Genomic DNA, 27,936 nt, shown 5'->3' on the forward strand with positions numbered 1-27,936 from the left:
ACTGACCCTTCAACTAAGGAGAACAGCTGCTCCCTATCCACTCTGTCCATGTCCCTCATAATCTTGTACACCTCAATCAGGTCACCCCTCAGTCTTCTCTGCTCTAGCGAAAACAACCCAAGCCTATCCAACCTCTCTCTCTTACTTAAATGTTCCATCCCAGGCAACATTCTGGTGAATTGCCTCTGCACTCACTCCAGTGCAATCACATTGTTCCTATAAAGCAGTGATCAGAATTTCACACAGTACTCTAGCTGTGGCCTCACCAAAGTTCTGTACAACTCCAACATGACCTCCCTGCTTTTGTAATCCATGCCTCTATTAATAAAGGCAAGTGTGCCATTGATAAAGGCAGTGTCCCATAAATCTTTTTCACCACCCTATTAACCTGCCCTCTGCCTTCAAAGATCTGTGGACAAACATTTCAAGGTCCCCTTGTTCCTTGGAACTTCCCAGTGTCAGGCCATTTGTTCAGTACTTCCTTGTCACATTACTCCTTCCAAAATGTATCACCTCACACTTTTCAGGGTTAAATTCCATCAGCCACTTTTCTGTCCATTTGACCATCATGTCTATATCTTCCTGTAACCTCACTGTTAATCACCCGGCCAATCTTTGTGTCATCTGTTAACTTACTGATCCTACTCCCCACATAGTCATCTTTGTTGTTTATATAACTGACAAACAATAGAGGGCCCAGCACAGATCCCTGTGGTACGCCACTGGACACTGGCTTCCAGTCACTAAAGCAGCCTTCTGACAGCCTGCCATCACCCTCTGACAGCTAAACCAATTTTGAATCCACCTTATCAAGTTACCCTGTATCCTATGTGCATTTGCCTTCTTAATAAGTCTTCCAAGTGGGACCTTGTGTAAGGCTTTGCTGAAATCCTTGCCTCTATTCAGGCCGCTAAGTCTGCGCCGATCACGTGTCCTATCTAGACCAACCGCCTGTATCCTCTATACCCCTTCTGTTCATGTGCCTATCCAGATAAGTCTTAAAGGTCGTTAACGTATCTGCCTCAACCACCTCTCTTGGCAATGCAATCCAGGCCACTACCACCCTCGGTGTAGAAAAGAACTTCCCTCACACATCCCCACTGAACCTTTCCCGCCTCACCTTGAAATTGTCATTTCCACCCTGGGAAAAAGCCTCCAACTGTTCACCCTATCCATACCCCTAATAATTTTATAAACTTCTATTAGGTCAGCCCTCAGCCTGCGTCTCTCTAGGGAGAACAATCCCAGTTTATTCAATCTCTCCTCATAGCGAATACCCTCCATACCAGGCAACCCTTTCTGCACTCTCTCCAAAGAATCCGCGTCCTTTTGGTAGTGCAGTGACCAGAATTGGACACAGTATTTCAAATGTGGCCTAATGAACGTTCCGTACAATTGTAACATAATTTTCGAGCTTTTGTACTCGATACCCCGTCCGAAGAAGGCAAGCATGCCAAATGCTTTCTTTACTACCATTTCCACCTGTGCTGCCACTTTTAAGGATCTGTGGTCCTGCACACCCAGATCTCTCGGTGTCGCTATGCTCCTGCCATTTATTTTATAACTCTCACCTGAATTGGATCTACCAAAATGCATCACCTCGCATTTGTCCGGGTTAAATTCCATCTGCCATTTCTCTGTCCAATTTTGCAGCCTATCTATATTCTGTTGTATTCTCTGACAATCTTCATCACTATCCACAACTCCTGCATTCTTTTATTTATTTATTTATTTTTTATAAATTTAGAGTACCCAATTAATTTTTTCCAATTAAGGGGCAATTTAGCGTGGCCAATCCACCTAGCTTGCACATTTTTGAGTTGTGGGGGCGAAACCCACGCAAACACGGGGAGAATGTGCAAACTCCACACGGACAGTGACCCAGAGCCGGGATCGAACCTGGGACCTCGGCGCCGTGAGGCCGCAGTGCTAACCCACTGCACCACCGTGCTGCCCTAACTCCTGCAATCTTAGTATTATCCGCAAACTTGCAAATCAGACCAGTCATTTATATATATTTATAAATCAGTCATTTATATATATCACAAAGAGAAGTCATGAAACTTCTGACAGCCGAAGACTAAAACGAGAAGTTCCTTTTCAATCGGTGCATAGGGAGTCTTGGTGTCAGCGAGGGCTCTTGAAGCTAAGGCCATTGCTCTGCCATTCCGGATGCAGACTGAACCAAGTCTGTGCTGGGATATGTCTGCTGATATGAGCATTGCTCGAACATCAAAGTATTGTAAGACCGGTGGGGCCGTGAGCACTTGTTCAGGTCTACTGAAGGCAGATGTGTGGTGCTCTTGCCAGCACCATTCAACGTCCTTGTGGAGAAGTTGGCAAAGAGGTCCAGTGACCTCAAAATAACACAGGTTAAACTAAGAAAGATAATTTGTCATACCAAGCAAATGTTGTAAAAAACGTGCTTGTCCACAGGAATGGCCACCTGTTGTGTAGCCCTTGTTTTGTCTGGATCAAGTTTTATACCACCTGCTGTGCGTAAATGACCCAAGTAAGGAAATGGTTGACCCTGAGCCTACATTTTGCAGGGTTAAGCTTTAATTGGATGGTCTCGATTCTTCCAGGACAGGACAAAGCTGTGCATCATGGTCTTGCATAGTGACCCCAAACAAGAATGTCACCAATGATCTCGCAACGTTGGCCTGTAAAGAGTTGCTCCATGCACCAGTGGAAAACTTCACTGACAAACGAGATCCTATAAGGCATACAACAAAATAATATCTGCCTACTGGAGAGATGAATGTGGTTAGTTTCAAGGATTCCTCATCTAACAGAATCGGGCAGAACCTGCATTTTGCATTGAGACTGCTGATCACTTTGGCATTTAGTATGTCTGCTATCACCTGTTCCACTGTCTTCATAGGGTGATGTGGTCTGAGCAGCACCTTGTTTAAGTGAAATGGGTCATGGGAACATAAGAATTGGAGCAGAGTTGGGCAATTCAGCTCTTCAAGCCTGCTCCGTCATTCAATCAGATCATGGCTGATCTCTTCCTAGTCTCAAATGCACCTCCCCACTTGTTGCCCATATCCCACTTTTAACTTCAGAAATATATCTATCTCCTTCTTGAAACCATAAAATACTGCACAAGTTCCCACAAATTCACCCCTCTCTGCGAGAAGTAGTTTCTCCTCATCCCAGTTCTAAATCTATGGCCTCTCAACCTATATCTGTGACCTCTCGTTCTAGATTTCCCACAAAGGGGAACATTTTGTGTAAGTTTACTTTATAAATCTCTTTTAGTATGAACAAAGGTTGGATAGGCTTGGGTTGTTTCCGCTGGAGCAGAGAAGACGGAGGGGTGGCCCGATTGAGGTGTACAATATTATGAGGGGCATGGACACAGTGGATAGAGAGCAACTGTTCCCCTTAGTTGAAGGGTCAGTTACAAGAGGACACAAGTTCAAGGTGAGGGGCAGGGGGATTTGAGGAATAACCAGAGGGTGGGGGGGGGGGGATGTTGTGGAATGCACTGCCTGGGAGGGTGGTAGAGGTGGGTTGCCTCACATCCTTTAAGAATTGATTGATTGATTTTTATTGTCACATGTACCAAAGTACAGTGAAAAGTATTTTTCTGCGGCCAAGGGAACGTACACAGTACGTACAGAATAGACAAAAGAATAATCAACAGAGTACATTGACAGTGGTGCATCAACAAATAGTACCTGGTGATCACTTGGCACGTCTTAACATTCAAGGCTACTGACCAAATGCTGGCAAATGGGATTAGGTAGACATGTTAGGTGTTTTTCATGCAGATTTGATGGGCCAAAGGGCCTCTTCTGCCCTGTATTATTCTCGGATTCTGTGAAGTCAAAGATGCCTTACAAGCGAACATTACATCCAGACAACTGCACAACGTCATCTTGAGGGGCTGGCCAGAATCCCCATGGGAGCTTCACTACAAGCTCCACACATTCTTCGCCATCAATGATGAACTGACCAGACAGGATAGACTAATACTGTCTGGCCTGCGATTCGTCAACTATACTATACACACAACTGCACCAAAGACACCACAGGTTGGAAGCAACCATATACACGGCCAATAAATCACTGTACTGGCCCTCCATGTACGCAGACATGGAAAGGAAAATGTCCAAATGCGCATTGTGCAATGCACTCAAGCTGCATCAACCAAAGGAACCTCTGTATTTACATTAGGTCCAATGGTCATTCACAGAAGCAGACATCTTTGAGTGGAATGGTAAACAACATTTGTCCTAGTTGATTCACATTCCATGTGATTTGACCTCGACTAGCCGCCAAATATGACAAGTAAAACAGTAATCATCAAGCTTAAGAGACATTTTGTCACACACTGCATCCCAGAGACTAATGACAAACAACCCTCAACAATTCATCTCCGCTGAATTTCACAACTTTGCACACACATGGGAGATTGAGAATATCGTGAGCAGCCCCCAATATCCATAGTCAAACAACGGAATGGGCGGTTTGCTCAGCCATGAATCTCTAGAAACATGCAAGCAATTACAGACTGGTAGTAGAGGTATTACGGTACCTGGTAATGCTGGAACACCATTGGTAGAAATTGTATGCTTCCTATTGGTCATGCTGTATGGTAGCTCCGCCCTGCTAGGTGGGGTATAAGAGTCCGTGCCACCCCAGCAGCCTTCATTCTGCCATCCTCGGCTACGTAGTTCGAAATGGAGTTATAGGCCCCTTCCCAGAGCGCATGCGCCCCCTTATGGAATTCCCCCTCCCTCACTGCTCCAAGGCCCTGAAGCGCTGCCTAGGGTTTTTCAGTTACTACGCCCAGTGGGTCCCCAACTATGCGGACCCGTCCCTTGATCCAATCCACAACTTTTCCCCTGTCGATAGAGGCCCGCCAGGCCTTCAACCGCATCAAAACGGACATTGCAAAGGCCACGATGCACGCCATCGACGAGTCCCTCCCCTTCCAGGTCGAGAGCGACACGTCTGACGTAGCTCTGGCGGCCACCCTCAACCAAGCGGGCAGGCCCGTGGCCTTCTTCTCACGTACCCTCCATGCTTCCGAAATCCACCACTCCTCAGTCGAAAAGGAGGCCCAGGCCATAGTAGAAATTGTGCGACATTGGAGGCATTACTTGGCCGGCAGGAGATTCACTCGCCTCACTGACCAATGGTCGGTTGCTTTCATGTTCAATAATGCACAACGGGGCAAGATAAAAAAACGATAAGATCTTGTGGTGGAGGATCGAACTCTCCACCTACAACTACGAGATCTTGTATTGTTCCGGGAAGCTAAACAAGCCTCCTGACGCCATGTCTCACGGCACATGTGCAACCGGACAAGTGGACCGCCTCCGAGCCCTCCACGAGGTCCTCTGCCACCCGGGGGTCACACGCTTTGTCCATTTTGTCAAGACCTGCAACCTGCCCTACTCCATCGAGGAGTCAGGACAGCCACCAGGGACTGCCAAATCTGCGCGGTGTGCAAACCGCACTTCTACCGGCCAGAGAAAGCGCACCTGACAAAGGCTTCCCGTATCTTTGAGCGCCTCAGTATGGACTTCAAAGGCCCCCTCCCCTCCACCGACCGCAACACGTACTTCCTGAACGTGATTGACGTGTACTCCCAGTTCCCATTCGCCATCCCCTGCCCCGACATGACCGCAACCATCGTCATCAAGGCCCTCCATAGCATCTTTGCACTGTTTGGGTTTCCCGCTTACATACACAGTGATAGGGGGCCCTCCTTTATGAGCGACGAACTGCGTCAATTCCTGCTCAGCAAGGGCATCGCCTCGAGCAGGACAACCAGTTACAACCCCCGGGGTAACGGACAGGTAGAGAGAGAGAACGGGACGGTCTCTGGCCCTACGGTCCAGGAATCTCCTTGACTCCCCCTGGCAGGAAGTCCTCTCGGATGCCCTCCACTCCATCCGGTCACTGCTTTGGATCACAACCAACCAGACACCTCACGAACGTCTCCTGGTCTTCCCCAGGAAGTCCTCCTCGGGGACCTCGCTCCCGACCTGGCTGGCAGCTCCCGGACCCATCCTGCTCCAAAAACACGTGCGGGCGCACAACTCGGACTCGTTGGTCGAGAGGGTCCATCTTCTCCACACTAACCCCCAGTACGCCTACGTGGCTTACCTCGACGGCCGACAAGATACGGTCTGTCTACGAGACCTGCCGCCCGCCGGAGCCCCACGCACACCCCAGCCATCCGTCCCACCCTCCCCTCCCCTCCACCAGGGCACCTTACAGGAGGATCGGTCCTTCCGCCTGCCCCGTTTAGGTCCCCCCCACCCACCGACGCACCCCACAGGCGCTCCCTTCCCAGGTTAACCGTTTTCCCCACCAGCGCCGTCGAGATGTGTCGAAGCTGCCACAGAGATCGAGGCCACGCTCCCGAAGTCACATACACCCGAGCCACCACCGGAGTCACCACCAAAGCTCCGACGATCGCAGAGGATGACCAGGACTCCCAATCGACTGATTGCTTCATTTTAAATTGTAAATTTAAATCATAAATTGAAAATAGTTACTAGAATTGTAAATAGTTACAAAGCGCTGTACGGAGGTATTACAGTACCACCATAACTAATTCTACCACATTGCCATGTTTTAGTATCAGGCCACCACCCCCGCAGGACTCTTTTTTTAACGGGGTGAATGTGGTAGTAGAGGTATTATGGTACCTGGTAATGCTGGAACACCATTGGTAGAAATTGTATGCTTCCTATTGGTCAAGCTGTATGGTAGCTCCGCCCTGCTAGGCGGGGTATAAGAGCCCGTGCCGCCCCAGCAGCCTTCATTTTGTACCTGAGCTGCTGGGGGAAACATCTAGCTTATTAAAGCCTTCAGTTGGACTACAACTTCGCTTTGGTGGTCATTGATCGTGCATCACAGACTACTCCTCAGCCTGCAAATCATACACGTCAGCACAATTAATTTTTCCCACATTCGCCAGGGCCATGATTTCTACTGCCAGGCTCTGCTGCAGCCTAAACTTGAAACCAATGTCAATGAGGCCCTCCTGCAATGCAGATTGAAAAGCAAAATGCACTATTATTAAGATGCCCATATACTTGGCCCTCTAAAACCAGGTCAAAACCAGTATTCAGACTGTACGTGGCCATGATCAGTTGGCAGTGGTACTCAGTAATGCCCCACAACTGAACAGCTACATGGTAGCCTCAGATGGTGCCCACTGTGTATGTGATCACCAAAAGTGCAAGTAGCAGAACCAACACCAAAAGATAACACAGCATTTCAATCTTCGAGCTTATGGCACCAGCCTCCCATAGCAGTGGACATGCAGATTCCTACTGAGGCCAATGGAGCGAATCCTGCACATGCAGATTAAACATCCTGTGTTGCAAACCATGAGAGGACACTGGCCGAAAAAAGACTACACCACCACCAACCGGTGTAATCACACACTCAGGGCGCCTGAGCAGGCTGAACATAAGATTCTATGACATTTAATGCCACTTAGCTTAGAACTGACTTTCAAGTTCAGTTTCCTTTCCAACAGAAAAATGCGGGGGGGGGGGGGGGGGGGGGGCGGGGAACCAGAAGAGACGCGATGGGCTATGCACCACCTATTACAGCCTAATTCGTGCCTCTATTGTATTTACATAACATTTATATGTAAATAGTTATGCCTTGTCAGTTTGGTTACTTGCATGTCACACAAATGGTCTGAACACAGACACTGTTACATCCCACACCACCAGGTGTCCCAACTAAACAGGGAAGATGTAGACAGAGTGGCCACATGGGAATTATTCCCAGGAGCGCAGGCAGACTACATGTATTGTATACAGATGCTGAGCTTCGGAATAAGCTACCTTTGTTGGAAGTCCTTGATGTTGGTGATTTGAGGAACCCACAATATTCAACACATCCCATAGATCACTGGTGAACGGGATTTTATAAGATCTTCAGGAGGATTCACAATAACTGATGATTGTTTAAAAGAAATCCATTAAATTAAAATTCTAAAATTACCATCTGAACTGGAGTCAATAAGAAATCAGAAAACCCTCCATTTGTTAGAATCATAACTAGCACAAAGGAAGATGGTTGTGGTTGTTGGTCAGTCATCTCAGTCATAAGAACTAGGAGCAGGAGTAGGCCATCTGGCCCCTCGAGCCTGCTCTGCCATTCAATGAGATCATGGCTGATCTTTTGTGGACTCAGCTCCACTTTCCGGCCCGAACACCATAACCCTTAAGCCCTTTATTCTTCAAAAAACTATCTTTATCTTTGAAACATTTAATGAAGGAGCCTCTACTGCTTCACTGGGCAAGGAATTCCATAGATTCACAACCCTTTGGGTGAAGAAGTTGCTCCTAAACTCAGTCCTAAACCTACTTCCCCTTATTTTGAGGCTATGCCCCCTAGTTCTGCTTTTACCCACCAGTGGAAACAACCTGCCCGCATCTATCCTATCTATTCCCTTCATAATTTTATATGCTTCTATAAGATCCTCCCGCATCCTTCGAAATTCCAACGAGTACAGTCCCAGTCTACTCAACCTCTCCTCGTAATCCAACCCATTCAGCTCTGGGATTAACCTAGTGAATCTCCTCTGCACACGCTCCAGTGCCAGTATGTCCTTTCTCAAGTTAGGAGACCAAAACCGAACACAATACTCCAGGTGTGGCCTCACTAACACCGTATACAATTGCAGCATAACCTCCCTAGTCTTAAACTCCATCCCTCTAGCAATGAAAGACAAAATTCCATTTGCCTTCTTAATCACCTGTTGCACCTGAAAACCAACTTTCTGCGACTCATGCACGAGCACACCCAGGTCTCTCTGCACAGCAGCATGTTTTAATATTTTATCATTTAAATAATAATCCCTTTTGCTGTTATTCCTACCAAAATGGATAACCTCACATTTGTCAACATTGTATTCCATCTGCCAGACCCTAGCCCATTCACTTAACCTATCCAAATCCCTCTGCAGACTTCCAGTATCCTCTGCACTTTTTGCATTACCACTCATCTTAGTGTCGTCTGTAAACTTGGACACATTGCCCTTGGTCCCCAGCTCCAAATCATCTATGTAAATTGTGAACAATTGTGGGCCCAACACTGATCCCTGAGGGACACCACTAGCTACTGATTGCCAACCAGAGAAACACCCATTAATCCCCACTCTTTGCTTTCTATTAATTAACCAATCCTCTATCCATGCTATTACTTTACCCTTAATACCATGCATATTTATGTTATGCAGCAACCTTTTGTGTGGCACCTTGTCAAAGGCTTTCTGGAAATCCAGATATACATAGAACATAGACAAATACAGCACAGAACAGGCCCTTCGGCCCACGATGTTGTGCCGAACCTTTGTCCTAGATTAATCATAGATTATCATTGAATTTACAGTGCAGAAGGAGGCCATTCGGCCCACTGAGTCTGCACCGGCTCTTGGAAAGAGCACCCTACCCAAAGTCAACACCTCCACCCAACACTAAGGGCAATTTATCATGGCCAATCCACCTAACCTGCACATCTTTGGACTGTGGGAGGAAACCGGAGCACCCAGAGGAAACCCACGCAGACACGGGGAGAATGTGCAGACTCCGCACAGACAGTGACCCAAGCCGGAATCGAACCTGGGACCCTGGAGCTGTGAAGCAATTGTGCTATCCACAATGCTACCGTGCTGCCCTTAAGAACAAATAAATCTACACTATATCATTTTACCGTAATCCACGTACCTATCCAATAGCTGCTTGAAGGTCCCTAATGTTTCCGACTCAACTACTTCCGCATGGCCCCACTACTCTCTGGGTAAAGAACCTACCTCTGACATCCCCCCTATATCTTCCACCATTCACCTTAAATTTATGTCCCCTTGTAATGGTTTGTTCCACCCGGGGAAAAAGTCTCTGACTGTCTACTCTATCTATTCCCCTGATCATCTTATGAACCTCTATCAAGTCGCCCCTCATCCTTCTCCGTTCTAATGAGAAAAGGCCTAGCACCCTCAACCTTTCCTCGTAAGACCTACTCTCCATTCCAGGCAACATCATGGTAAATCTCCTTTGCACCTTTTCCAAAACTTCCACATCCTTCCTAAAATGAGGCAACCAGAATACCACATCCACTGGCTCGCCGTTATCTACCGCACTGGTAATGTCCTCAAAAAATTCCACGAAATTAGTTAGGCACGACCTGCCCTTTATGAACCCATGCTGCGTCTGCCCAATGGGACAATTTCCATCCAGATGCCTCGCTATTTCTTCCTTGATGACAGATTCCAGCATCTTCCTACTACCGAAGTTAAGCTCACTGGCCTATAATTACCCGCTTTCTGCCTACCTCCTTTTTTAAACAGTGGTGTCACGTTTGCTAATTTCCAATCCGCCGGGACCACCCCAGAGTCTAGTGAATTTTGGTAAATTATCACTAGTGCATTTGCAATTTCCCGAGCCATCTCTTTTAGCTCTCTGGGATGCATTCCATCAGGTCCAGGAGACTTGTCTACCTTTAGCCCCATTAGCTTGCCCATCACTCCCTCCTTGGTGATAACAATCCTCTCAAGGTCCTCACCTGTCATAGCCTCATTTCCATCAGTCACTGGCATGCTATTTGTGTCTTCCACTGTGAAGACCGACCCAAAAAACCTGTTCAGTTCCTCAGCCATTTCCTCATCTCCCATTATTAAATCTCCCCTCTCATCCTCTAAAGGACCAATATTTACCTTAGCCACTCTTTTTTGTTTTATGTAATTGTAGAAACATTTACTCTCATAATCTATCTTAGTCTTCTTTATAGCTTTTTTAGTAGCTTTCTGTTGCCCCCTAAAGATTTCCCAGTCCTCTAGTCTCCCACTGATCTTTGCCACTTTGTATGTTTTTTCCTTCAATTTGATACTCCCCCTTATTTCCTGAGAGATCCACGGTCGATTTTCCCTCTTTTTACCGTCCTTCCTTTTTGTTGATATAAACCTTTGCTGAGCACTGTGAAAAATCACTTGGAAGGTTCTCCACTGTTCCTCAACTGTTTCACCATAAAGTCTTTGCTCCCAGTCTACTTTAGCTAGTTCTTCTCTCATCCCATTGTAATCTCCTTTGTTTAAGCACAAAACACTAGTGCTTGATTTTACCTTCTCACCCTCCATCTGTATTTTAAATTCCACCATATTGTGATCGCTCCTTCCAAGAGGATCCCTAACTATGAGATCCTGAATCAATCCTGTCTCATTACACAGGACCAGATCTAGGACCGCTTGTTCCCTTGTAGGTTCCATTACATACTGTTCTAGGACACTATCGCGGATACATTCTATAAACTGCGCCTCAAGGCTGCCTTGACCGACCTGGTTAAACCAATCGACATGTAGATTAAAATCCCCCATGATAACTGCTGTACCATTTCTACATGCATCAGTTATTTCTTTGTTAATTGCCTGCCCCACCATAATGTTACTATTTGGTGGCCTATAGATTACTCCTATCAGTGACTTTTTCGCATTACTATTTCCACCCAATGATTTCCACCCAATTGGATTCAACCTTAACCTCCATAGCACCGATGTCATCCCTTACTGTTGCCCGGATGTCATCCTTAAATAACAGAGCTACACCACCTCCTTTACCATCCACTCTGTCCTTCCGAAAAGTTTGATACCCTCGGATATTTAACTCCCAGTCGTGACCATCCTTGAACCATGTTTCAGTAATGGCCACTAAATCATAGTCATTCACGATGATTTGCGGCATCAACTCATTTACCTTATTCCGAATACTATGAGCATTCAGGTAAAGTACACTTATGTTGGCTTTTTTACCTCTGTTCTGAATCTTAACACCTCGATCAGTAACCTCTGCTAAGTTATATTTCCTATATTTCCTCTTAACCTTTCTCCTAATTTTCCTTGTCGTTGAACCCATATCTTCACGTAACAACCTGCCGCGTCGCTTACCATTAATGTTTTCACTTCCCGTTTTATTTCTTTTAGTATTCCTGGTCCTATTCACTGAGCTCCCCTCAGTCACTGTACCTTGTACTGTCGCCCTTTTTGATTTTTGACTGTGGCTTCTCTGCCTTACACTTTCCCCCTTACTGCCTTTTATTTCTGTCCCTGTTTTACTACCTTCCAACTTCCTGAATCGGTTCCCATCACCCTGCCACATGAGTTTATACTCTCCCCAACAGCTCTAGCAAACAGCCCCCCTAGGACATCGGTTCCAGTCCTGCCCAGGTGCAGACCGTCCGGTTTGTACTGGTCCCAACTCCCCCAGAACCGGTTCCAATGTCCTAGGAATTTGAATCCCTCCCTCTTGCACCATCTCTCGAGCCACGCATTCATCCTCTCTATCCTGACATTCCTACTCTGACTAGCTCGTGGCACTGGTAGCAATCCTGAGATTACTACCTTTGAGGTCCTACTTTTTAGTTTAACACCTAGCTCCTTAAATTCAGCTTGTAGGACCTCGTCCCGTTTTTTACCTATATCGTTGGTGCCTATGTGCACCACGACAGCTGGCTGTTCACAGCCCCCCCCCCCCCCCCCCCAGAATGTCCTGCAGCCGCTCCGAGACATCCTTAACCCTTGCACCAGGGAGGCAACATACCATCCTGGAGTCTCGATTGCATCCGCAGAACCGCCTGTCTATTCCCCTTACAATTGAGTCCCCTATCACTAGAGCCCTGCCATTCTTCTTCCTGCCTAGCTGTGGCATTATTGTCACTTGCCACTTGACAGCCCAAGCCTGATATTGTCCAGGTCTTGCTGTATTTGCATGTGGACTGCAATCATGTCTGGGGAGTCGTGAATTGTGCAATCATCAGTGAACATTCCCACATCTGACCTTATGATGGAAGGGAGGTCACTGATGAAGCATCTGAAGATGGTTGGGTATATGTGGTATATCTGGATTTCCAGAAAGCCTTTGACACACAAAAGGTTGCTGCATAAGATAAAGATGCATGGCATTAAGGGGAATGTAGTAGCATGTATAGAGGATTGGTTAATTAATAGAAAGCAAAGAGTGGGGATTAATGGGTGTTTCTCTGGTTGGCAATCAGTAGCTAGTGGTGTCCCTCAGGGATCAGTGTTGGTCCCACAACTGTTCACAATTTACATAGATGATTTGGAGTTGGGGACCAAGGGCAATGTGTCCAAGTTTGCAGACGACACTAAGATAAGTGGTAAAGCAAAAAGTGCAGAGGATACCGGAAGTCTGCAGAGGGATCTGGATAGGCTAAGTGAATGGGCTAGGGTCCGGCAGATGGAATACAATGTTGACAAATGTGAGGTTATCCATTTTGGTAGGAGTAACAGCAAAAGGGATTATTATTTAAATGATAAAATATTAAAACATGCTGCTGTGCAGAGAGACCTGGGTGTGCTCGTGCATGAGTCGCAAAAAGTTGGTTTACAGGTGCAACAGGTGATTAAGAAGGCAAATGGTGTTTTGTCCTTCATTGCTAGAGGGATGAAGTTTAAGACTAGGGAGGTTCTGCTGCAATTGTATAAGATGTTAGTGAGGCCACACCTGGAGTATTGTGTTCAGTTTTGGTCTCCTTACTTGAGAAAGGATGTACTGGCACTGGAGGGTGTGCAGAGGAGATTCACTAGGTTAATCCCAGAGCTGAAGGGGTTGGATTACAAGGAGAGGTTGAGTAGACTGGGACTGTACTCGTTGGAATTTAGAAGGATGAGGGGGGACCTTATAGAAACATATAAGATTATGAAGGGAATAGACAGGATAGATGCGGGCAGGTTGTTTCCACTGGCGGGTGAAAGCAGAACTAGGGGGCATAGCCTCAAAATAAGGGGAAGTAGGTTTAGGACTGAGTTTAGGAGGAACTTCTTCACCCAAAGGGTTGTGAATCTATGGAATTCCTTGCCCAGTGAAGCAGTAGAGGCTCCTTCATTAAATGTTTTTAAGATAAAGATAGATAGTTTTTTGAAGAATAAAGGGATTAAGGGTTATGGTGTTCGGACCGGAAAGTGGAGCTGAGTCCACAAAAGATCAGCCATGATCTCATTGAATGGTGGAGCAGGCTCAAGGGGCCAGATGGCCTACTCCTGCTCCTAGTTCTTATGTTCTTATGTTCACACAAGTGCCAGGCAATGACCATCTCCAATAAGAGAGGATCTAACCATCGCCCCAGGTCATTTAATGCCATTACCATCACGGATTCCCCCACTAACATAATCCTGGGGGTTCTCATTGATCAGAAACGGAACTGGACTAGCCATACAAATACAGAGGCTGAAAGAGCAGGTCGGAGGCTAGGAATCCTGCAGAGTAACTCACCCCCTGACTCCCCAAAGCCTGTCCATCACCTACCAGGCACAAGTCAGGAGTATATTGGAATCCTCTCCACTTGCCTGGATGCATGCAGCTCTAACAACACTCAAGAAACTTGATACTATCCAGGACAAAGCAGCCCACTTGATTGGCAACCCTTCCACAAGCATTCATTCCCTCCACTACCGATTCACAGTAGCTGTGTGTACCATCTACAAGATGCACTGCAGGAACGCACCAAACTGCCTTTGGTAGCACCTTCCAAATCCACAACCATTCTGAAGGACAAGAGCAGCAGATAGCTGGGAACCACCCAGAAGTTCCCATCCAAGTCACTCACCATCCTGACTTATAAATACATCATCTTTCCTTCGCTGGGTCAAAATCCTGGAACTCACTCCCTAACTGCACTGTGCATGCACCAACACCACGCCAACTGCAGCGGTTGTAAACGGCAGCTCACCACCACTTCTGAAGAGAAATTAGTACGAAGTCTTACAACACCAGGTTAAAGTCCAACAGGTTTGTTTCGATGTCACTAGCTTTCGGAGCGCTGCTCCTTCCTCAGGTGAATGAAGAGGTCTGTTCCAGAAACACATATATAGACAAATTCAAAGATGCCAAACAATTCTAGGAATGCGAGCATTAGCAGGTGATTAAATCTTTACAGATCCAGAGATGGGGTAACCCCAGGTTAAAGAGGTGTGAATTGTCTCAAGCCAGGACAGTTGGTAGGATTTTGCAGGCCAGATGGTGGGGGATGAATGTAATGTGACATGAATCCCAGGTCCCGGTTGAGGCCGCACTCATGTGTGCGGAACTTGGCTATAAGTTTCTGCTCGGCGATTCTGCGTTGTCGCGGGTCCTGAAGGCCGCCTTGGAGAACGCTTACCCAGAGATCAGAGGCTGAATGCCCTTGAATGCCCAGTCAAGGGCATTCAGCCTCTGATCTCCGGGTAAGCGTTCTCCAAGGCGGCCTTCAGGACCCGCGACAACGCAGAATCGCCGAGCAGAAACTTATAGCCAAGTTCCGCACACATGAGTGCGGCCTCAACCGGGACCTGGGATTCATGTCACATTACATTCATCCCCCACCATCTGGCCTGCAAAATCCTACCAACTGTCCTGGCTTGAGACAATTCACACCTCTTTAACCTGGGGTTACCCCATCTCTGGATCTGTAAAGATTTAATCACCTGCTAATGCTCGCATTCCTAGCATTGTTTGGCATCTTTGAATTTGTCTATATATGTGTTTCTGGAACAGACCTCTTCATTCACCTGAGGAAGGAGCAGCGCTCCGAAAGCTAGTGACATCGAAACAAACCTGTTGGACTTTAACCTGGTGTTGTAAGACTTCGTACTGTGCTCACCCCAGTCCAACGCCGGCATCTCCACATCGAAGAGAAATTAGGGATGGGCAATAAATGCTGGCCTAGCCAGCGAAGCTCAAATCCCGTACAAGTGAATAAAAAACTCATGTTCTTCTGTCGCTGGATGTCTGGACCAATAATATAACCACTATTTTACCCTGATCCGCCAAATCTATTACAATGAGATAAATTAACATTTAATGTGAGAGACACTGACTTGACACTGGCTTTCTTGCAGTAAATCACTGTCCACAAATCAAAAATACATGAAAGATTATAAAGGTAAAATTATTTCTCAAATATCCAGTTGATTAAACGATATCTTTAATTTTTCCTAATTATTGTCTGGTGATTAATTTTACAACAGTGATTTTTACATTGAACTAAAGAATCTCCTTCTGACACAGGGTCTATCCAGGCTACGCAGGATTGCGGAGTACTGTGACTATGGTGAGACCTTGTCAGAAATGTTACGCGACCGTTTGGTTTGCGGTATTAACAATGCAGCCACCCAGAGAAAGTTGTTAGCGGAGCCAACATTGACTTTTCAACAGGCCATTCAAATAGTCTTGTCCTGAGAGAGCGCAGACCGCGGACGGCGGTCCTGGGGACGCCAGAGGCGCCGTCGTTCCGACTGTAACTGGGACCAGCCCAGAGGCCGTACCTTCCATGTGGATGAACCTGCGGCGACTACTCCTGAGGACGTGGAGACGGAGGACGACTGCCTGCATCTGCATTGTGTGGCAGCTTCCCGTGTGGCCCCCATTAAGGTGACAGTACGGGTCAATGGCCACCCGCTTGAGATGGAGTTGGATACTGGCGCAGCGGTCTCCGTGATCGCCCAGCGGACATTCGACCGCATCAAGCAGGGTATACAGACCCTTACATTAACCGACTCACAAGCCAGGTTGGCCACCTACACGGGGGAACCACTGGACATTGCAGGAACTACAATGACCCCTGTTCTCTATGGACGCCAGGAGGGGCGTTTGTTTATAAGATGATCAGGGGAATAGATAGAGTAGACAGTCAGAGACTTTTTCCCCAGGTGGAACACACCATTACAAGGGGACATAAATATAAATTTAAGGTGAAAGGTGGAAGATATAGGAGGGATATCAGAGGTAGGTTCTTTACCCAGAGAGTAGTGGGGGCATGGAATGCACTGCCTGTGGAAGTAGTTGAGTCGGAAACATTAGGGACCTTCAAGCAGCTGTTGGATAGGTACATGGATTACGGGAAAATGATATAGTGTAGATTTATTTGTTCTTAAGGGCAGCACGGTAGCATTGTGGATAGCACAATTGCTTCACATATCCATGGTCCCAGGTTCGATTCCGGCTTGGGTCATTGTCTGTGCGGAGTCTGCACGTCCTCCCCGTGTCTGCGTGGGTTTCCTCCGGGTGCTCCGGTTTCCTCCCACAGTCCAAAGATGTGCAGGTTAGGTGAATTGGCCAATGATAAATTGCCCTTAATGTCCAAATTGCCCTTGGTGTTGGGTGGAGGTGTTGAGTTTGGGTAGGGTGCTCTTTCCTAGAGCTGGTGCGGACTCGAGGGGCCGAATGGCCTCCTTCTGCACTGTAAATTCAATGATAATCTATGATTAATCTAGGACAAAGGTTCGGCACAACATCGTGGGCCGAAGGGCCTGTTCTGTGCTGTATTTTCTATGTTCTATGTTCTATTTTCTTCTTCCCTTTCTCAGCTTCTGGACTATCTTTAAGATCATAAGAAATAAGAACATAATAGAAGCAGAATTAGGTCACTCGGCCCATTGAGTCTGCTCCGCCATTCAATCATGGCTTACATGTTTCTCATCCCCATTCTCCTGCCTTCTCCCCGTAGCCCCTGATCCCCTTAATAATGAAGAACCTATCTATCTCTGTTTTAAAGACACTCAGTGATTTGGCATCCACAGCCTTTTGCAGCAGAGTTCCACAGATTCACCACCCTCTGGCTGAAGACATTCCTCCTCATCTCTGTTTTAAAGGATCATCCTTTCAGTCTGAGGATGTGCTCTCAGGTTCTAGTTTTTCCAACTAGTGGAAACACCCTCTCCAGGTCCACTCTATCTAGGCCTCAGTATCCTGTAAGTTTCACTAAGATCCCCCCCTCATCCTTCTGAACTCCAAACAGTACAGACCCAGAGTCTTCAACTGCTCCTCGTATGACAAGCTCTTCAAATACGAAGAGGCCTTTCACCCCCTCAAGCCTATTCAATAGGATCATGGCTTCCGACATTCTGCATGTCCACTTGATTCCCTTACTGATCAAGAATCCATCTATCTACACACAAGGACTCTGTCCATAGCTCTGTGTCAAGCAATTCCAAAGACTCACAACCCTCTGAGAGAAGAAAATCCTCATCTCAGTCTTAAATGGAGTCCGTTTACGTTGCACAAAGTGCGTATTTCAGGCAAAGGAAGTAGTCTACCTAGGTTATCGGGTGGACCGCGAAGGTCTGCACCCTGTCGCAGAAAGGTGCGTGCAATTCAACATGCCCCCGCCCCGACTGACACTTCGCATCTTTGTTCTTTTCTCGGTCTCGTAAACTATTCCGGGAAGTTCCTCCCCAATCTGGCAACTACACTGGCCCCTTTGCACCTTCTGCTAAAGAAAAATCACACCTGGGTTTGGGGTCAGCCGCAAGAAACCGCTTTCCGGCGGGTAAAGCAACAATTGTCGTCGTCTGGGTTACTAACCCACTATGATCCTGGAAAGCCTTTGCTCGTCACATGTGATGCATCCCCGTATGGTATTGGGGCCGTCCTGTCCCACAAGATGGAGAACGGGGCCGAGCGACCCATAGCTTTCGCCTCCCGCACATTGACTGCAGCAGAGAAAAAGTACACGCAGATCGAGAAGGAGGGCCTGGCAGTGGTTTTTGCGGTGAAACGCTTCCACCAGTACGTGTACGGCCGCCATTTCACTATCATGACTGATCATAAGCCCCTGCTGGGACTTTTCAGAGAGGATAAGCCAATACCGCCCATTGCTTCTGCACGGATCCAGCGCTGGGCTTTGTTGCTTGCTGCATACGAGTATTCTCTGGAGCACAAACCAGGTACGCAGATAGCAAATGCCGATGCACTGAGCCGATTGCCTTTATCGACTGGCCCCATGTCGACCCCCACGACCGGTGAGGTGGTTGCAACCCTAAATTTTATGGACACCTTGCCTGTCACGGCATCACAGATCCGTGAGTGGACCCAGACGGAGCCAGTCCTGTCAAAGGTTCGGCACATAGTCCTGTATGGTGGGCAGCACAGACAGCTCCCAGGCGAGTTGCGGGCATTTTCCTCCAAGCTGTCAGAATTCAGCGTGGAAGACGGCATCCTCTTGTGGGGGACGTGTGTGATTGTCCTGGAAAAAGGCCAGGAGCTGATACTATCAGACTTGCACAATGGGCATCCAGGCGTGACCAAAATGAAAATGTTGGCCCGGAGTTATGTGTGGTGTCCAGGCCTCGACACCGGCATTGAGAAGGTGGCCCAAAACTGCTCCATTTGCCAGGAGCATCAGAAGCTTCCGCCGGCCGCGCCCCTACATCACTGGGAATGGCCAGGGCGGCCTTGGGCACGCTTGCATGCAGATTTCGCAGGCCCTTTTCAAGGATCCATGTTCCTTCTACTAATTGACGCCCAGTCCAAATGGCTAGAGGTGCATAGGATGCAGGGGACAACGGCCTGCGCAACAATTGAAAAGATGCGTTTATCGTTTAGTACACATGGCCTCCCCGAGGTGCTGGTCACGGATAATGGCACTCCATTCACGAGTGAGGAGTTTGCTAGGTTCACAAAGATGAACGACATCCGCCATATCCGCACTGCCCCTTACCAACAGGCTTCAAATGGGTTGGCAGAGCGCGCAGTGCAGACATTCAAAAGAGGCCTAAAGAAGCAGTCTTCCGGATCACTGGACACGAGACTGGCTCGCTTTTTGTTTACTTACAGGACCACCCCTCATGCAGTGACTGGGGTAGCTCCCGCAGAACTCCTAATGGGCCGGAGACTTCGCACCCGCCTTAGTATGGTTTTCCCGGACATTGGCGCAAAAGTACGCCACACACAAGAACGGCAGGGACAGGGATTTTCTCGGCATCGTCCGATTCGGCAGTTTGCGCCCGGTGACCCAGTATTCGTTCGGAATTTTGCTGGTGGTGCCCAATGGGTTCCTGGTGTAATCTTTCGCCAAACGGGCCCTATATCTTACCAAGTGCAAGCCCAGGGTCGTCTCCAGCGAAAACATGTAGACCACGTCCGGTCTAGAAGATCATCCCCTCAAAAGATTCCCCGCCCCCGGAGCTCATTTCAACAGCCGCAGAGACCAGAGACAAGGGAAGGTAGTCCTCACAATCTTCCACTGGTGCCTCACTCGAAGCCTGCGCAGGTCGTTATGGCACCGAATGGAGATAGAGACGCTGACATGACGGAGGCAGCAGACTCTGACTCCGAGATGGAGACACATAATGCATCAGAGGGGGAATCCTCGGGTCCACGGGCCGTGGATGTACAACCGCGCCGTTCATCACGGAAGCGCCGGTCTCCGTCTCGTTACACGCCGCCTGATCCAGCGCCGCGTGCAAATGGCGTCCGGCCTGCGGCCAAACGAGTCCGACGCCCTCCTTCGCCAGGGTCTTCGGTGGATTCCTTGGACTTTGAGGGGAGGGATGTTATAACCTGCCTACTGACGATTGGCTGGGGACTAATGACAATCCCACAATCCTGTGGGAGTATGAGCTTCCCCAATGAGGGGAGAAACCATTAGTAAACTCCTGGTATAAATAAGCTGGCCAGTTCAGGAACCAGGAGAAAGGAGTATGTAGCAAGGGAAGTTACTGCTACTGTTATGTATATATGTTATAGTAAATAAATGTTATTACTTTGTATCCTTAAAACTCGTGCTGGATTCTTCGTGGCCCTCACAAAAGTGGGCTTCAGGAATAACCTCTGCTACTCCAGGAACTGAACCCGCACTCTCTCTGCATCAGGAACCAGCGATCCAGCCAACTGAACCTGCAGTTGGAGCAAGACTTTCCTGCTCTTCTTCTCCAACTCCCTTGAAATAAGGACAACATGTCACTCGCCTTCCTGAACCCCTGTCGCATCTTTGTGCTAACTTTCTATATTTGGTACACAAGTACCCCTAAAACACTTTGTGGTGCAGCTTTTCTCCATTCAACTCCCTCATATCTCTTACTTTCACATTTCTGATTAAACCTCCCCTCCCTGAACAGACCACTCTGCTTCTCTCCACGAAAGCTGCCCGTTCTCATCATCATTTTGTGCGCGCGGGGGGGGGGGGGGGGGAATAAATCTGCGGGAGGTCGTTTCTATTAGCTGCCAGCAGATGACTGACAGCGGGATCCACCATTCGGGAACCAGGATACGATTAGGTCCCACCCCACTGGGCGGTTCGCGGTCACGTGGAACGACCGTTAAACCGTCTCTGCCCGAGCCGGAAAGCGGTGACAGACGTCACGGCCCGCCCGCAGCACGTGTCCGCGGTCTCGCCAATTGGGGGACGGCCAACGAGCAGCAGCCTCACAGGGTGCGCATGCGCCGCATTCAACCCAGGCGAGCGTTCCGCTTCACACTGTGCGCAGGCGCACTTTGTACCTTGAGATGATTTCCTGGTGCCAGCGATGAGGGAATTGTGAACATCTGTAAGAAATTAAATGTTATACAAGTTACAGCATCAAGATTCAGCATTAGAGTTACTATGCAGAATTCAGAACAATAGATATAGTGTGAATACAGGGTATTGATGTTATATTATTAATGAACAGGAAAGCATAAACTACAATTTTAGATGAAGTGGCGAATTTCCACTTTCACCCGGGGAGGATGGAGTCAGTGAGATCAGACAGTGTGTAACCCGGGGAGGATGGAGTCAGTGAGATCAGACAGTGTGTAACCCGGGGAGGATGGAGCCAGTGAGATCAGACAGTGTGTAACCCGGGGAGGATGGAGTCAGTGAGATCAGACTGTGTGTAACCCGGGGAGGATGGAGTCAGTGAGATCAGACAGTGTGTAACCCGGGGAGGATGGAGCCAGTGAGATCAGACAGTGTGTAACCCGGGGAGGATGGAGCCAGTGAGATCAGACAGTGTGTAACCCGGGGAGGATGGAGCCAGTGAGATCAGACAGTGTGTAACCCGGGGAGGATGGAGCCAGTGAGATCAGACAGTGTGTAACCCGGGGAGGATGGAGTCAGTGAGATCAGACAGTGTGTAACCCGGGGAGGATGGAGCCAGTGAGATCAGACAGTGTGTAACCCGGGGAGGATGGAGTCAGTGAGATCAGACAGTGTGTAACCCGGGGAGGATGGAGCCAGTGAGATCAGACAGTGTGTAACCCGGGGAGGATGGAGTCAGTGAGATCAGACAGTGTGTAACCCGGGGAGGATGGAGACAGTGCGATCAGACAGTGTGTAACCCGGGAGGATGGAGTCAGTGAGATCAGACAGTGTGTAACCCGGGGAGGATGGAGTCAGTGAGATCAGACAGTGTGTAACCCGGGGAGGATGGAGTCAGTGAGATCAGACAGTGTGTAACCCGGGGAGGATGGAGTCAGTGAGATCAGACAGTGTGTAACCCGGGGAGGATGGAGACAGTGCGATCAGACAGTGTGTAACCCGGGAGGATGGAGTCAGTGAGATCAGGCAGTGTGTAACCCGGGGAGGATGGAGCCAGTGAGATCAGAAACTGTGTAACCCGGGGAGGATGGAGCCAGTGAGATCAGACAGTGTGTAACCCGGGGAGGATGGAGTCAGTGAGATCAGGCAGTGTGTAACCCGGGGAGGATGGAGCCAGTGAGATCAGACAGTGTGTAACCCGGGGAGGATGGAGCCAGTGAGATCAGAAAGTGTGTAACCCGGGGAGGATGGAGCCAGTGAGATCAGAAAGTGTGTAACCCGGGGAGGATGGAGTCAGTGAGATCAGACAGTGTGTAACCCGGGAAGGATGGAGTCAGTGAGATCAGGCAGTGTGTAACCCGGGGAGGATGGAGTCAGTGAGATCAGACAGTGTGTAACCCGGGGAGGATGGAGACAGTGCGATCAGACAGTGTGTAACCCGGGAGGATGGAGTCAGTGAGTTCAGGCAGTGTGTAACCCGGGGAGGATGGAGCCAGTGAGATCAGAAAGTGTGTAACCCGGGGAGGATGGAGCCAGTGAGATCAGACAGTGTGTAACCCGGGGAGGATGGAGTCAGTGAGATCAGGCAGTGTGTAACCCGGGGAGGATGGAGCCAGTGAGATCAGACAGTGTGTAACCCGGGGAGGATGGAGCCAGTGAGATCAGACAGTGTGTAACCCGGGGAGGATGGACCCAGTGAGATCAGAAAGTGTGTAACCCGGGGAGGATGGAGCCAGTGAGATCAGACAGTGTGTAACCCGGGGAGGATGGAGTCAGTGAGATCAGGCAGTGTGTAACCCGGGGAGGATGGAGCCAGTGAGATCAGACAGTGTGTAACCCGGGGAGGATGGAGCCAGTGAGATCAGACAGTGTGTAACCCGGGATGGATGGAGTCAGTGAGATCAGACAGTGTGTATCCCGGGGAGGATGGAGCCAGTGAGATCAGACAGTGTGTAACCCGGGGAGGATGGAGCCAGTGAGATCAGACAGTGTGTAACCCGGGAGGATGGAGTCAGTGAGATCAGACAGTGTGTAACCCGGGGAGGATGGAGCCAGTGAGATCAGACAGTGTGTAACCCGGGGAGGATGGAGCCAGTGAGATCAGACAGTGTGTAACCCGGGGAGGATGGAGCCAGTGAGATCAGACAGTGTGTAACCCGGGATGGATGGAGTCAGTGAGATCAGACAGTGTGTATCCCGGGGAGGATGGAGCCAGTGAGATCAGACAGTGTGTAACCCGGGGAGGATGGAGCCAGTGAGATCAGACAGTGTGTAACCCGGGAGGATGGAGTCAGTGAGATCAGACAGTGTGTAACCCGGGGAGGATGGAGCCAGTGAGATCAGACAGTGTGTAACCCGGGGAGGATGGAGTCAGTGAGATCAGACAGTGTGTAACCCGGGGAGGATGGAGCCAGTGAGATCAGACAGTGTGTAACCCGGGGAGGATGGAGTCAGTGAGATCAGACAGTGTGTAACCCGGGGAGGATGGAGCCAGTGAGATCAGACAGTGTGTAACCCGGGGAGGATGGAGCCAGTGAGATCAGACAGTGTGTAACCCGGGGAGGATGGAGCCAGTGAGATCAGACAGTGTGTAACCCGGGGAGGATGGAGTCAGTGAGATCAGACAGTGTGTAACCCGGGAGGATGGAGTCAGTGAGATCAGGCAGTGTGTAACCCGGGGAGGATGGAGCCAGTGAGATCAGAAAGTGTGTAACCCGGGGAGGATGGAGCCAGTGAGATCAGACAGTGTGTAACCCGGGATGGATGGAGTCAGTGAGATCAGACAGTGTGTATCCCGGGGAGGATGGAGCCAGTGAGATCAGACAGTGTGTAACCCGGGGAGGGTGGAGCCAGTGAGATCAGACAGTGTGTAACCCGGGGAGGATGGAGTCAGTGAGATCAGACAGTGTGTAACCCGGGGAGGATGGAGCCAGTGAGATCAGACAGTGTGTAACCCGGGAGGATGGAGTCAGTGAGATCAGGCAGTGTGTAACCCGGGGAGGATGGAGCCAGTGAGATCAGAAAGTGTGTAACCCGGGGAGGATGGAGCCAGTGAGATCAGACAGTGTGCAACCCGGGATGGATGGAGTCAGTGAGATCAGACAGTGTGTATCCCGGGGAGGATGGAGCCAGTGAGATCAGACAGTGTGTAACCCGGGGAGGGTGGAGCCAGTGAGATCAGACAGTGTGTAACCCGGGGAGTATGGAGCCAGTGAGATCAGACAGTGTGTAACCCGGGGAGGATGGAGCCAGTGAGATCAGACAGTGTGTAACCCGGGGAGGATGGAGTCAGTGAGATCAGACAGTGTGTAACCCGGGGAGGATGGAGCCAGTGAGATCAGACAGTGTGTAACCCGGGAAGATGGAGTCAGTGAGATCAGGCAGTGTGTAACCCGGGGAGGATGGAGCCAGTGAGATCAGAAAGTGTGTAACCCGGGGAGGATGGAGCCAGTGAGATCAGACAGTGTGTAACCCGGGATGGATGGAGTCAGTGAGATCAGACAGTGTGTATCCCGGGGAGGATGGAGCCAGTGAGATCAGACAGTGTGTAACCCGGGGAGGGTGGAGCCAGTGAGATCAGACAGTGTGTAACCCGGGGAGGATGGAGCCAGTGAGATCAGACAGTGTGTAACCCGGGGGGGGGATGGAGCCAGTGAGATCAGACAATGTGTAACCCGGGGAGGTGGGAGCCAGTGAGATCAGACAGTGTGTAACCCGGGGAGGATGGAGCCAGTGAGATCAGACAGTGTGTAACCCGGGGAGGATGGAGCCAGTGAGATCAGACAGTGTGTAACCCGGGGAGGATGGAGCCAGTGAGATCAGGCAGTGTGTAACCCGGGGAGGATGGAGCCAGTGAGATCAGACAGTGTGTAACCCGGGATGGATGGAGTCAGTGAGATCAGACAGTGTGTAACCCGGGGAGGATGGAGCCAGTGAGATCAGACAGTGTGTAACCCGGGATGGATGGAGTCAGTGAGATCAGACAGTGTGTAACCCGGGAGGATGGAGTCAGTGAGATCAGACAGTGTGTAACCCGGGGAGGATGGAGTCAGTGAGATCAGACAGTGTGTAACCCGGGGAGGATGGAGCCAGTGAGATCAGACAGTGTGTAACCCGGGAAGGATGGAGTCAGTGAGATCAGACAGTGTGTAACCCGGGGAGGATGGAGTCAGTGAGATCAGACAGTGTGTAACCCGGGGAGGATGGAGCCAGTGAGATCAGACAGTGTCTATCCCGGGGAGGATGGAGCCAGTGAGATCAGACAGTGTGTAACCCGGGGAGGATGGAGCCAGTGAGATCAGACAGTGTGTAACCCGGGGAGGATGGAGCCAGTGAGATCAGACAGTGTGTAACCCGGGGAGGATGGAGTCAGTGAGATCAGACAGTGTGTAACCCGGGGAGGATGGAGACAGTGAGATCAGACAGTGTGTAACCCGGGGAGGATGGAGCCAGTGAGATCAGACAGTGTGTAACCCGGGGAGGATGGAGCCAGTGAGATCAGACAGTGTGTAACCCGGGGAGGATGGAGCCAGTGAGATCAGACAGTGTGTAACCCGGGGAGGATGGAGCCAGTGAGATCAGACAGTGTGTAACCCGGGGAGGATGGAGTCAGTGAGATCGGACAGTGTGTAACCCGGGGAGGCTGGAGCCAGTGAGATCAGACAGTGTGTAACCCGGGGAGGATGGAGTCAGTGAGATCAGACAGTGTGTAACCCGGGGAGGCTGGAGCCAGTGAGATCAGACAGTGTGTAACCCGGGGAGGATGGAGCCAGTGAGATCAGACAGTGTGTAACCCGGGGAGGCTGGAGCCAGTGAGATCAGACAGTGTGTAACCCGGGGAGGATGGAGTCAGTGAGATTAGACAGTGTGTAACCCGGGGAGGCTGGAGCCAGTGAGATCAGACAGTGTGTAACCCGGGGAGGATGGAGCCAGTGAGATCAGACAGTGTGTAACCCGGGGAGGATGGAGCCAGTGAGATCAGACAGTGTGTAACCCGGGGAGGATGGAGCCAGTGAGATCAGACAGTGTGTAACCCGGGGAGGATGGAGTCAGTGAGATCAGACAGTGTGTAACCCGGGGAGGATGGAGTCAGTGAGATCAGACAGTGTGTAACCCGGGGAGGATGGAGCCAGTGATATCAGACCGTGTGTAACCCGGGGAGGATGGAGCCAGTGAGATCAGACAGTGTGTAACCCGGGGAGGATGGAGTCAGTGAGATCAAGCAGTGTGTAACCCGGGGAGGCTGGAGCCAGTGAGATCAGACAGTGTGTAACCCGGGGAGGATGGAGTCAGTGAGATCAGACAGTGTGTAACCCGGGGAGGATGGAGCCAGTGAGATCAGACAGTGTGTAACCCGGGGAGGATGGAGCCAGTGAGATCAGACAGTGTGTAACCCGGGGAGGATGGAGTCAGTGAGATCAGACAGTGTGTAACCCGGGGAGGATGGAGCCAGTGAGATCAGACAGTGTGTAACCCGGGGAGGATGGAGCCAGTGAGATCAGACAGTGTGTAACCCGGGGAGGATGGAGTCAGTGAGATCAGACAGTGTGTAACCCGGGGAGGATGGAGCCAGTGAGATCAGACAGTGTGTAACCCGGGGAGGATGGAGCCAGTGAGATCAGACAGTGTGTAACCCGGGGAGGATGGAGCCAGTGAGATCAGACAGTGTGTAACCCGGGGAGGATGGAGTCAGTGAGATCAGACAGTGTGTAACCCGGGGAGGATGGAGTCAGTGAGATCAGACAGTGTGTAACCCGGGGAGGATGGATCCAGTGAGATCAGACAGTGTGTAACCCGGGGAGGATGGAGCCAGTGAGATCAGACCGTGTGTAACGCGGGGAGGATGGAGCCAGTGAGATCAGACAGTGTGTAACCCGGGGAGGATGGAGCCAGTGAGATCAGACAGTGTGTAACCCGGGGAGGATGGAGTCAGTGAGATCAGACAGTGTGTAACCCGGGGAGGATGGATCCAGTGAGATCAGACAGTGTGTAACCCGGGGAGGATGGAGCCAGTGAGATCAGACAGTGTGTAACCCGGGGAGGATGGAGTCAGTGAGATCAGACCGTGTGTAACCCGGGGAGGATGGAGCCAGTGAGATCAGACAGTGTGTAACCCGGGGAGGATGGAGCCAGTGAGATCAGACAGTGTATAACCCGGGGAGGATGGAGTCAGTGAGATCAGACAGTGTGTAACCCGGGGAGGATGGAGCCAGTGAGATCAGACAGTGTGTAACCCGGGGAGGATGGAGTCAGTGAGATCAGACAGTGTGTAACCCGGGGAGGATGGAGTCAGTGAGATCAGACAGTGTGTAACCCGGGGAGGATGGAGCCAGTGAGATCAGACAGTGTGTAACCCGGGGAGGATGGAGTCAGTGAGATCAGACAGTGTGTAACCCGGGGAGGATGGAGTCAGTGAGATCAGACAGTGTGTAACCCGGGGAGGATGGAGCCAGTGAGATCAGACAGTGTCTATCCCGGGGAGGATGGAGCCAGTGAGATCAGACAGTGTGTAACCCGGGGAGGATGGAGCCAGTGAGATCAGACAGTGTGTAACCCGGGGAGGATGGAGTCAGTGAGATCAGACAGTGTGTAACCCGGGGAGGATGGAGACAGTGAGATCAGACAGTGTGTAACCCGGGGAGGATGGAGCCAGTGAGATCAGAC

The 27,936-nt window shown here is 49.8% G+C and overlaps 1 pseudogene; it reads left to right on the forward strand.

Annotated features, from left to right (window-relative positions):
• The first annotated feature begins 21,224 nt into the window (after window positions 1-21,224).
• The window catches only part of LOC140410252 (NACHT, LRR and PYD domains-containing protein 3-like), a 108,400-nt pseudogene continuing 101,688 nt past the window's right edge, over window positions 21,225-27,936 (forward strand).

The sequence above is a fragment of the Scyliorhinus torazame genome, chromosome 4 (genome assembly GCF_047496885.1).
Source record: "Scyliorhinus torazame isolate Kashiwa2021f chromosome 4, sScyTor2.1, whole genome shotgun sequence".
NCBI classification, from domain to species: Eukaryota; Metazoa; Chordata; class Chondrichthyes; order Carcharhiniformes; family Scyliorhinidae; genus Scyliorhinus; species Scyliorhinus torazame.